We start from the raw sequence: 12,860 nt of genomic DNA on the forward strand, positions 1-12,860 counted from the left end.
TATAGCGATCTATGAATACACTGATGTCATGAAAAAATAGAAGGAAAAAAAAGCTTTACATATACTTGGGGATGGATAGAGATTTTTTTTTGAATGACAGGATCATAAGGTTACAATGAAACGAAAAGAAATACGACAGGTGGAAATCGTACATGTTTTCGAGGCTGTTTGTGGGAGCAGAGGAGATCAGGCCCATAGAGCTAAGTGCTGGAAGAAAAGAAACAATTTAGTAACTTAAAGATCAATTTCTTTTTTCTATAATGGTCTGTGCGATGCGGACAAAACATGCCTCAGTCAAGGATATTTTGTATGAAAGAACAAGGAGTGAGTAAAATAGTCGATTGGTCAGCTGCCCTGAGGAGAAGACAAGAAGAAGAAGAAGAAGAAGAAGAAGAAGAAGAAGAAGAAGCAAGAGAATTCATATCTTTGCTGTTCCAGGAAAGAAGAGCATCATAACGGTCAATCCTGGAGTGGTTGGTCTCCACAGGGAAACTATGGGATGCAGCAAGCCAGACGCGTATTATGGGTCCAGGCTTTGCTGGCTAGCACACACTCAGACAGCTCACGAGAGCAGTGGCTTCAATGAAAGGGCCAGGAACACCGACGGTCAGTTTGAGAGCGGTGATGTCTGGCGAAGTCATGACACGAAGGGTACCTTTGACTCCACTCTAGCTAAAAGAGCGGCGGAGGAAGAACCATCCTGGATCCGCGAGCAGATAGAATCATTGTAGATGTGAAACACCTGCTCACAAGAAAACTAGTCCCGGCACCTACTCTATACATAATCTGGGATGAAGACTCTCTGGTGTTGTTCAATGTGTGTGTGTGGGGCGTTCAGGAGTGAGTAAAATATATGGGTGTGACGAACAGCGTTATTTCATTGCAGGGTTGAATTTTTGCGTTTTGAAAATGAAGAGAGGGGTACATGTGACATTGTGAGAGACATATAGGTTGCATTTCTGTTTTAACGCTGTTGAATTTAACTCGCATACTTTATATAACCGTTATATAACGTTGCTGACCATGAGGCATTTATGGGCTGCTCGGGGTCGAATACTGTTGGGTCGAGTCATGGGGTCGAGTCCTGGTTGCGGCAGTCGGCCCACAGTCATCCCAGCTGTTCCTCCTCCTCCTCCTCCTCGAGGAAATGCGTTAATGAAGTACCTTTGATTAAGGCACTCAGCTGCTGCCCGTGCCGTCTCAGATAACATGAAAAGAATAATATAGAGGCGCCTGTTTCGTGGTGTCAATCTTGAACTTGCAACGAACTGCTGGTAAATGATGTAGTTCGTCAATGATTCCACTGAAGAAATCCTCTCGTGCTCTAGCGAAAGCACTACGTTTGCTCATGAGTTTGCTCCCATTCCTGCCATTGAAATCGCCCTGGCGTAGCCTTAAACAGCTGCTTCGATCGAGGCCGTCAGAGCGTTTGGCAAATCTGAACACCTTTATCTGCTAACTGGTAGTTAAGTCTTTCATCCACTTTCAGCGTGTCAGCGTGGAGTGGGCCTTACAAGCTAATCCTCTCGTGATTTTTTTTCTTTTTTACGAAGATTATCCTTAATTTCCACAAAAGATTGGAGTCGATATTTAGAATAGCAATTACATTTTTCACTACCGGAATAAGATTACGTTCAGCCTACAGCTAGATACACACCTACTTTTCGTTCCTTCTCTCGTTGTGACGTAAAATTACGTACGTAATTGCATGCTATGTAATGTAATCGTTATATCAAAGTATCCAACAATTATACCCTAACTTTCTCCTAATATGCTCGCCTCAAAGTCTAATAACTAATTACGTACTTGAATTGCATGCTATGTAATGTAATCGTTATATCAAAGTATCCAACAATTATACCCTAACTTTCTCCTAATATGCTCGCCTCAAAGTCTGATAACTGATTACGTACTTTTGAATTGCATGCTATGTAATGTAATCGTTATTTCAAAGTATCCAACAATTATTACCCTAACTTTCTCCTAATATGCTCGCCTCAAAGTCTAATAACTAATTACGTACTTGAATTGCATGCTATGTAATGTAATCGTTATTTCAAAGTATCCAACAATTATTACCCTAACTTTCTCCTAATATGCTCGCATCAAAGTCTGATAACTGATTACGTACTTGAATTGCATGCTATGTAATGTAATCGTTATTTCAAAGTATCCAACAATTATACCCTAACTTTCCCCTAATATGCTCGCTTCAAAGTCTGATAACTTGTTTCTTATACGGTTCGTACTTAAACGATTCTCATCAACGACCGAAAATTGTCATGAGGAGTAGTTACGATGAGAAACTGGCTTGTTTCACACCGTCCGCATCTTTTGACCAGAACGTATCGGCAGAGTCACTGGAGAACCTGTGGAAATCGGCAGCATTCAAGTCATTCACATTCATAATGTCTTTGGCAAACATACCAAGCTGCTTGTAAAATGTCGCCACACGGGTCTACGAACTTGACTCACGTCTGTGAAGTTAAAACAAAAGCGTTCTCGGTGCCCGTCCTGAGTAGCAATAAGCCTCACGTTGAAATGCTACTGTCTATCTGCTCGATGGAACAAACAGGCGATATTACTCAGAATATTGCTCCAGTCTTTCTCGCAGTGTATCGCTGGTCCCTATACGACCGTAATGTCACTCATTTCCTTCAATAAATCCACTAATTTCCCATTACTAAGGTGTATGGTAGCAAATGTAAACAAACCCCTGATCCTTGACTGTGATGGGGTCTTGACTAATTTTTCTCTCGTACTCGAAAAGTGATTGTATGAATAGGTTTTATAATACAAGTCAAGAGAATGTCTTCATGACCCTTCAAGCCATCTTGCTAGTCCACTCATACGTCTCATTAAACCTCAGATCATCCAGGACTTCATTGTAAAATACATTTTCTATGAGTCCTTTTTCTCCATTTCTTCCTCCTCATAAAAGATCATTCAGTCATTACGTAATCAGTTTTCATTCCGTGGGTGAGTTACTGTCACGTCATCTGTGAGCCAGGGTCAGCGATCGTTTGCATAAGTCATGCTGACACATTCCTCAAGTCGTTCATAAGCCTTTCAAGCATGATCTAAGTACATGCAGATAGCCGTGTTCCATCCTCCTTTAATACACTTTGACCCTTTACATTAGCCACTATCATTCTCCAAGAATCCCAACCACAGTATATAAATGCGTGTGCTAGTGTGTCTCTCAGTAGGTAGTGGTTGGTAGGGGGAGGTACATTGCTGGTACTCCCCGCCTGGGTAACGGGAGGGTTAATGACGGCTGCGTAGTGAGCCAGCACTTTAGTGGTTGTCAAACTGCACTCCCTGGACTCAGGGAGCTTTCCTGTCTTCATTCTCCCACACACGAGCCGCTAGCATTCCATCCAGATACATATAATCTCTCCATATCACACATAAGACCTGACCACACATCACACAATCCATTCTCCGTAACACTAGATCCTCTTTCTGTGAGTAGTCGGAAGTAACCAAGTATTCTCTGGTTTCCCCCACATGAATGAGTTCACTTGACCACCACACCTGCCCTTATTTTGTTTGTGACATCCATTAAGAAAGTTGCCTAATGGTCACGCACTCCTCTTATGGCCCAAGTTAATTTGTGGTATGGGAAGGGTGTGTGCTGGGCCGACCCTGCTATGGGATTATTCGTTAGTTGAGAATTAAGTCTAGAGGCCCCTCCTGTGTACGGTTACTACCCCTTCACCCATCTCTCCAGCTTAGCCACCCACACACTTACGTGTCCTCCTCGTTACCTTCTCCTCTTAGCGCCCGGAACGTGTAATGTTAACCCGTCGTTATGGACTTTAGAAGTTACCTTATTACTCCTAATGTGGCTTCCGACTTCCAGCGTGGGAGTGCTCAGCTATTATTTCCCAAAGCTGCTGGTCTGTAAGTCCAGCATGATGAGCTCTGGTGCCGTTAGTTGGTCGATATTGGAAAGACATGTAAGCACGGGAGGGAGCCTCGGCGCTCTGACACGGACGCGTAGTGTCGGATGCCCGTAGTGGTGAGGTGATGGTGGCGGGTCCTTAAGGCTCCAGCAAGGCGCAGTGGAATGATATTGTCACCGGGATGTTGGGATATAAATATGTAGCGGGGGTGTATTTAGGCAACAAAATGTCTAGGGTGACACTGTCATTTTTCTCTGATGGCGAAACAATGTAGGAGAACCTCCCCTCCGGTGGTGGTGTAATGTAGAGCACCATTGTTGAGGGAGTGTGTAAGGCATCATTGTGTTACGACAACGTAGGGTACCATTGTGGCGTGTGTGTGTGTGTGTGTGTGTGTGTGTGTGTTGGGGGGGGGGGGGATGAGGGTGTAAGGTATGTTGAAGAGCAGTTTAAGATACTATGTGTAGGGTAACGTAGGGTAATACAAAATTTTACGGGACAGTGCGCTCACAAAAGTTATAAATCTATAATTCACATTTCTACAAAGTGATTCAGATTATACAAACCCTTGATGGCGTACATTAACATAATTATTCATCAAACACGTATTCTACAATGTCACTCGGAAGTCAGTGCAGTTTAACCCATTCTCTTCACGTTCTCTTTTACAAGTTCACTAACTCGCCGATCAGATGGCGTTCGTGGCAGCTTTTTGGACGTCACCTCAAAGACACGGGTACCCTTGGGTAGTTACACTTCCTGGGTACGTCGTATACCCGCCAGTTCTGTTGTCCTTTAGTTCACCCGGGACACCGGCACCTTACGGATGTAGCTGGTGTGTCTGTGTCTGTTTAGTGGTTTTTCACCCCGATTTTAGGCAGTGCTACCTCACCGTTGTGTTGCGAGAACTTATTACATACCAGTGAACATTAAGACGTTGACTGATAACCCGTGAGCATATAGACAGATGGAATAAACATTCAAAAACAGTGGTGTACGTTCAGTTGGTCATGCCGTGCCTATCACCCTCGTTCGTCATACGGTAAGCCAAATTTTCGTTGAAGTTAGTGTTTTTATGGTGGCGCTGTACCGCTGAACGAGAGACCTCGTGACCAAGGGAGCTAGACTGAGAGATTTTATTCGCTATTCTAAACCCGTCGCCGAAGATCCAGCAAGCGAGAGAACGCCATCTATAAGTGCGTGAGTTACAAAAGTTATAAGGGTTATAGATGGTGGTCATTTTGCCATAGCAGAATATAGTCGTATTCGAAGGATTGTTATTCTAAGTAGTTCCTTTTCACTGGGGATAGTTTGTAGGGATAGATCATGTCGTACGTAGAATATAAAGCTTAAATGACGCCGAAGGACAAGTTACCCTAATGTAATTCAGTTTAATTACGTTAACAGTCAATTAAATGGTTGATAGCACATCATTGTACTCTGCTTTGGTACCTTGCGCCAACCTAAACGTACAAAAGAGGTTTAAAAGTGGACTTATCATTGCCATTTTGCAAATAGCTTGCATTAAGGACAATGGTTAGACCAGCTAAAATACAGGAATGTAGAGCTAAAAGATGGGATTTATCCACCGTGATAAAGAGAACACATGCTTAAGAAACGATACTAAAAGCCATTCGACACTGGGAAATTGAACTAGCAGTGGATATTGGCTGGGACTCATTTCTCTCTCCTGCAAACAGGTCTATTAAATTTTGCAACGGGCAGTGTCAAGATTTAAGATGTAATTTTTCCTATTTTTTCTTTCATTCTTTTGCAAAAAGACGTGACGTAACCATGACGTAACCTGCTTACTGACCTATTACATTTTACAACGGGCAACGTCAAGATTTAAACTGTTGCAAATGTGTTCCTTTTTTATTTTTCTTATTATTTTGGAAAAAACACGTGAAACAAGCATGACGTGTTCCATGATTTGGACGCCGCTGCGTGCAAGTCAAAACATGTAAACATTACCCACACACTATGAGACAAGCCATCGCTAGTTTGGCCATCCGTCGTTGTTGGCTTGTTAAGATTATCGAGCCCTAAGTATAGCGTTTTTATTTTATTTTTTTTTATTTTTCAGTTGCCACACGTCGCCATTGACGACACGATAATGTTTTATCTGTGTTATCGGCTTTTTTTAAATCAATCTCGTTAGCTCCCTTGGCTCGAGAACAAGGTGAGTGGAGTATCTATCGTGTTATCTTTCCTCATATCTTTATGCTTTTAGTCTGATGATGTTTGTAGACAATATAGATAACTATATTTTGTGTATAGTTCGTAGAAGGTACATATATTTTTGCATTGGAATGTTTAAAAGAGATTTTTATTACATGGTGACTCCGTAGAGAAATAATTTTTCATTATACATTATACATATGTGTATATATATATATATATATATATATATATATATATATAACTGTAAGCGAGCCTTTTAGGAAAAATGTTGGTGGAAGAAAATGGTATTCATAATTCAACTTAGAACGTGTTTGATTTAGACAGATGTAAACATGTTTTGCGTTAGCGTGAATCGCTCGGAGGGGCCATGCTATTGAGGGGGCGGGTGGAAATAACAGCCTTAAGACGAATTCTAAATACTGCTACTACTACTACGACTATTACTACTACTACTACTACTATTACTACTACTACTATTACTACTACTACTACTACTACTACTACTACTACTATTGTGCTAGTACTATTACCTGTAATGATAATGATAATATTAGTAATGATAGTGGTAATTGATAATTAATTGATAAGTGATAATTAATTAATCAATTCATGAATCAATTAATTGATAATTGATAATTAAGTGATAATTGATAATGGTGATAGTAATAGTAATAAGAAGTAGTCAGAGAGATGAATGGATTGGGTTCAATTACTCCCCTGAATACAACACCTTTACTACGGTAAGTACATTGGATGCAAGAAGTTTGGTTTGCTCGCGACCTCATCTGCTCATATGTTTCTTGCCTCAGTGTATTTGCGTGCCCAAATCAATTTAATTACTGTAAGTCTCGGAAGTTGAATCAGTGTGACTCATTAGGGAGGATGCGAAGAGATACGGTGATGATAGTGTTTGAGGATGTCTTGCTCTTCCGTAACATCTGGAATTCAGTGTATGTCCACGTAATGAGACACCGAGGTGGTTGGCATTTCCTATTCAGCTCGTTCTCTGAATTAGAATAAAAGCTGTGAGGTTTGTATATATATATATATATATATATATATATATATATATATATATATATATATATATTTAATGTTTATTCTATGTAGATCTTTTTCTTCCCTCTGGGATATTTCCTTGCTGTTATAACTGCTTATTGACGAAAATTCATGTCACTCGTCTAGCTGTAAATAGTTTCTCTTTCATCATAGAGTCAACAAGGGACAAAAAAATGGGCTCCTTTTACATCCGGAACAATAGAGTGAAACTCAGCAGGATTTCACATGGTTGGCGAACTTCTCTTCGTTGTTTCACAATCACAGTCGTCATATTTGTACCAAGCATTTAGAAGAGTCTGTGGTGTATGAAGCAACTTCATTCGCATTTCATATCTAAGCGCCTTTCCCCACTGAGGACAATCATCAAGGGAGTCGAAAGATGGCTTCGATCATATAGTACATCCTTTAGCCGTCATGTGCAATTTGAGGAAATGAGAAACCCACTATCGAATACCAAGCGGAAGGGGTCCCACTCAGTGGTTTATTTTTTGCCAGTTCATCTGCCCAGCTTCTGTCTAGAGACAATACGTCGCCCCCTATACTTCATATCGATCCAATTCATTCTATCCAGTTACAATCCTCTCCTTACTTGACTGTTCGACTGTAAAGCCTGTGTGCCGAGATGGTCGAACTGTGTCAGATTATGAAGTTGTGTCAAGGGTGAAGTGAAGTTGAACGTGATTCAGTGATGGCTTTTGATAGACTCATAAATGCCAAAGCAAAGTTAAATCATGTCGAGGGTATAGTTAGAATATGTATGACCTATTCCCTATGAGGTAAGGTTAAAAAAAGCCTTTAACCTGATCCATATTGTGTCACGTCAAAGTACATTGGTATTGTGGGTATAATGAAAATTCATTTGTCGAGGATGAAGAGAAGTATTTCTTTTTCCACTGAGTGTAATGAATATCCATTTACTGAGCATGTAGTGAAGATCCATTTATTGAGCATGTAGTGAAGATCCATTTGTTGGGCACGTTATGAAGATCCAGTTGATGAGCACATGGCGAAGATTCATTTGATGAGCGTATAGCAAAGATTCATTTGTCAGTCACTAAATCAAGATCCAATCGTTGAGCTCGTAGCAAAAGTTGTGTTTGTTGAGCGTAGTGGAGATCCATTTATGAGAATGTAGTGATGATGCGTTTGTTGAGGGTGTAGGTAAGATCTTGATTATTCTTGGCTCAAAGATGACTTCGGTGTATTACCGGGGGGGAGGTCTGTATTCGTTTGAGAATGCTGGCTTTTCTAGTCTACTTTTCACTTTTTGATGTCTTGTCATGACCATTTCCTTTAATTTACTTTTGAAATGGTTTACTTACCTTCTTTCCTTGATGTATTCCACTCTTCCTTCCTATGATCTGTCTATTATTTTTCTAGGATTTGTATGGTTTCAAATTTAATGGCATCATTCACCTACTCACTCCACCAAGGTTTCTAATCTTTTTTCGTCGAGTGGCACATTATTTTCTATGTAATTTATTAGATAACGTTTGTTCTGCAATCTCCTTTATTTCATTTTTGTTCACCTTACTTTCCCCATTGATTTCAAGGGTGGGATGTTTTTATTAAGTACTCCTTCATGAGTTGGGTATTGGAGGGGGTATACGTTTCATTGGAACCGGATCAAAAATATGTCTCTACTGATAAGTAAAATTACTGTGTCTATTTGCGTGAACAGACAAAAGGTAAGAGAGTTAACATAAGCGCCAATATTTCGGTCATTTCACCCGTCTCCTTCCGGGTCGTCCCATAGCGGGGCGTCCCATACCGGGGCGACCCGTAGCGGGACGTCCCATGCCTGGTCGTCCCATAGCGGGGCGACCCGTAGCGGGACGTCCCATGCCGGGGCGACCCGCAGCTAGGCGTCCCATGCCGTGTCGTCCCATAGCGGGGCGACCCGCAGCTAGGCGTCCCATGCCGGGTCGTCCCATAACCCGTCGATGGTAGTGGTGGTGGTGGTGATGGCGTCCGTACAAACCTGGGCGATGATATGGCCACCACCACCACCAGGTGGGGTACAACCAAACGCTGGGGTACACGGCATAGGAGCCCGTGTGTCCGTCGTCGATGCTCATAAGCAGCATCAAGTGAAAGACGAGGGCGCAGACAATGAGCACGCAGCACGTGAAGGCGACCGCGATGCTCTAACTCATCCTCCTTTCACGTGACAATTTCTATTTTTTTCTTAAGTCCATGATTGTCAGCCAACGTGTTGCCGACGATCACAAAGAGACATGCAAAGTTGCCTTGAGTGAATGTCCTCTTGCTCAAGCCTTTTCAAATCTTAGAACTTCCGAGTATTACGTGCTTGTTGTTGGGTAAACGCCTCAAGGAGGTATTGTATTGGATGTCCCAGCCATTACACCCGTAGTGTTAGGTTTGTAAGAGTGTCTGTCCATGTAAACTTTTGATATCTAGCAGGGATAATGTTTAGTAGGGATGATGTCTGTACGCGTCATTTGTACATGTTAGTCACTCTAGATTATACCAAACGTAATGATGCTGGTAAATTGATACCCTCTATTATAACTAAAATGAAGCAGAAGTGTTTTCTATATTGTGTACACAAGTAGAAGGGATTGTTCCTTCGATACGTAGGCTGGGAAGTGTTCCATTTTTCATCTCAACGTAAGCAGAAGTGACGTTTCTTTTTCACTGCACAAGCAGCGGAGGGGGATCTAGCTTCACTACCAAGACCTGAAAGTGTTCTCCCTTACTACTGTACAAGCAGTGTCCTTCATCTTTACTAGATAGACCGGGAGAGCGCTTTTCTCATCACTATAGACGCAGGAGGTTGCTGTACCTTCACTATATAAGCTAGAAAGTGTTCCCTTACCCAAGCATGACAGTGTGCTTCATCTTCACTATACAGGCCAGGAGAGTTCTCATTACCTGCTGCACAAACAGGAGGATGATACTGTATGACATCACCTCTCTGTTGTCATATTCCAACTTATTTACGCATTTAGAATTCTCTGAGGTCTTAATGGCTTCATCATCTGCAGATGCAATTGCTCTCACATAAATTTCTGAAGTCACTGATCTTAAGATTTTGTTCTATGGATAAGTGCCCAAAACGGCACACCGTAAGCGGAGCTTCCTTTCACGAAGGTATGACCTCATCGAAGAGCAGCGGTTACAGATCCTCGTATGGCAAGCCTCTGGCTGAGGGTGTGGGAGGCTGCTCTTAGCCCGGACGAGGTCCCGCCTCTCCTAAATCTAAGAGGAACTCTGATGCCGCACGTAAGGAGAGGAAGGCGAAGAGGAGGGCGGGACACAGACTCGAGTACGACCTTCATGTCGAGAACATGAGGAACACCGGCAGATGGTGCTTCAAAGTGTGGCTCCTCTTTGTGTATACGTACGTATTATCCATCTACGTTTACGTCAAGCACTGGATTCCCTGAGGCCTTATTCTCCGTTTGTATTGATCGTTTTCTGCTCATTTGTCTCTGAGTTTACCGATGCGTAAAAGATTTCGCCCTTAAAGAATTTCAAGAGGAATTCTATCCTAAGATTGTGCGAGTTCCATAAATTCCACACTGTTTAAAGGGGAACATTTATATATATACAAAGAGATTTTGTGTAGCGATTGTTTCCATAGTTACAATTAGTAATATGCAGTCTTCATAGCCCAGTATCAAGGTACGAATTTTTTTTGAAGTGATGTTAAGAATTTCATCTTGATTTTACATCAGACACGTATTTTAACAAGTGGGCAAAAATTGTACGATATCTCCTCATTTATCTTTTGATTCATCAGCAAGACTTGCAACTACCTACAATGTAATCACTTCGACGATCTTCTGCTGACGGAGAGACAGACAGACAGAGAGGAGGAAGGTTCTGTGTCCCTGTTGGAATGTCGTCGGTTCGTTATGGAAATGCATATTGTTAACTCGACCCCATCTTTACCCAGATCTCCCATGTAAGTTAGATCATAGTGAGGTATACGCCACTTGTCTAAATTACCTCGTTATCAAGTCGTGGTGAGGCACACGAGTGCTTATCCATGGCTTGATGTGTCTTTAAATCAAAGTACTGTACAGTGTTGGCTGTGTCCCATTAGTGTGTATATCACAGCATGTCTGATCCTGTGTGTGTGTGTCCTCATTTCACGGTGAGACACATCACCACACCAAAAGCCAGTATAAACAAGTCACATCACTACATGGGACGAAATGCTCTCCCACAGATACGTTTCCTAAATCTCTTGCACCCCAAACGCGGTGGATAAAGATGTGCCGCGCTTTGAGCAGGCGATACGCTAGTAGCAAGGAGCCATGAATGTCCCGGCCAGTATCTGGTGCATAGCCTTGAGGTATAGATCAAACACACGTTAGATACATCAGTAAAGAATGTTGTTCCACGTCAGTCAAATCAAGATCTCTCGATATTCAGGGACACACAGGCAATAAGCTGAAAGTTGAAGACATCAGCACACCACGAAATCATCCGTTACGTATTACCCAGGTCAGATATGCATGGTAGGTCTGGGTGCAGCTGAGTACCGCCACGGATGTACATAAAGACTGTGTTATGGACAGTCTGTGGACGGATTACTTCGCCGGTCTGACACGCGGGACGGACATAACAAAGCTGATATTACAAGAGAATGAGACGCGCCTCCAACATGGGTCCAGGATATTAGAATAAACCTCGACTCTGCCTCTGCAATAATGGCCATCCCAACGCTGGGGCGGAGTTCCTCTCCCCTTATGATGAAGTTGTTTCATGCTCCTGATTTCCCAGGGAGCGGCAGTCCTCTGGCCTCGTGTTGGCCTCTCGCCCTCTCTCTCACATAGTTTCTACCAGGGAGGTGAACACAGGCAGGAAGCTTTTACCATAGAAGAAAATTGAGGCAAGGATGGCACGAAACTTGCTACACCAGGGATGGGAGCGAAGAAGGCACGAAAATGTATTATCTTAAGGAAGAGAGAAGTGAACAGAGCTAAGAGCTTATATTAGGGAAGGAGAGGTGGATAGGGGAGTAAGCTTACACGAAGGGAGCGGTAAACACGAGGCAAACACAGGACTAAGCTCATACCATTGAACAGTGATAAACTCAAGACTAAGCTTATACCACAAGAGAGAGGTAAATGCTGGACTAAGCTTATACCAGGGAGATGAGAGGTCAACGCACAACTTAAGCTTGTGCCAGAGGAAGAGATGAGCACAAGGTTAAGCTTGCACCACGGGATGCTGGTACACACGGGAGTAAGCTTATACCTAGGTATTGGAGGCGAACATAGCAGTGAGCTCATACCAGAGTGTGGAGGAGGTAAACACAGAGCTAAGCTTACACCAGGAGAGCTAAAACCACACATACCACAAAACTTACACCAGTAGCAAACACACCACAGTGTTTACTCCAAGGGTGCAATGAGGAAGGGTGAAGTAGACACGACACTTCTTATACAACATTTAATTTACAAAATCACCTCAATGTACAGTATATTATGTATCATGTTAACTTACATATACACAAAATTACATACACGTTGGCCGCTGTGGAAACACCAGCCAACTTTACCTCGCGCGCTCAGCGTTACGTTGCTGAACGCTATATAAAACCATTAAGCTGAGTATGAAGAGGCACCAGGGGTATATTACATATATATATATATATGTATATATATATATATATATATATATATATATATATATATATATATATATATATATGTATATATATATATATATATA

At 42.1% G+C, this 12,860-nt stretch overlaps 1 long non-coding RNA gene across 1 annotated transcript in view; it reads left to right on the top strand.

Annotated features, from left to right (window-relative positions):
* The first annotated feature begins 4,726 nt into the window (after nucleotides 1-4,726).
* LOC139765130 (uncharacterized) overlaps nucleotides 4,727-12,860 on the top strand; it is a 399,762-nt gene continuing 391,628 nt past the window's right edge. Inside the window, exon 1 of the long non-coding RNA XR_011716583.1 lies at nucleotides 4,727-4,950. This is a non-coding gene — a long non-coding RNA (uncharacterized lncRNA). The remainder of the gene's footprint in view (nucleotides 4,951-12,860) is intronic.

This window comes from Panulirus ornatus, chromosome 52, assembly GCF_036320965.1.
Source record: "Panulirus ornatus isolate Po-2019 chromosome 52, ASM3632096v1, whole genome shotgun sequence".
Lineage (NCBI taxonomy): Eukaryota > Metazoa > Arthropoda > Malacostraca > Decapoda > Palinuridae > Panulirus > Panulirus ornatus.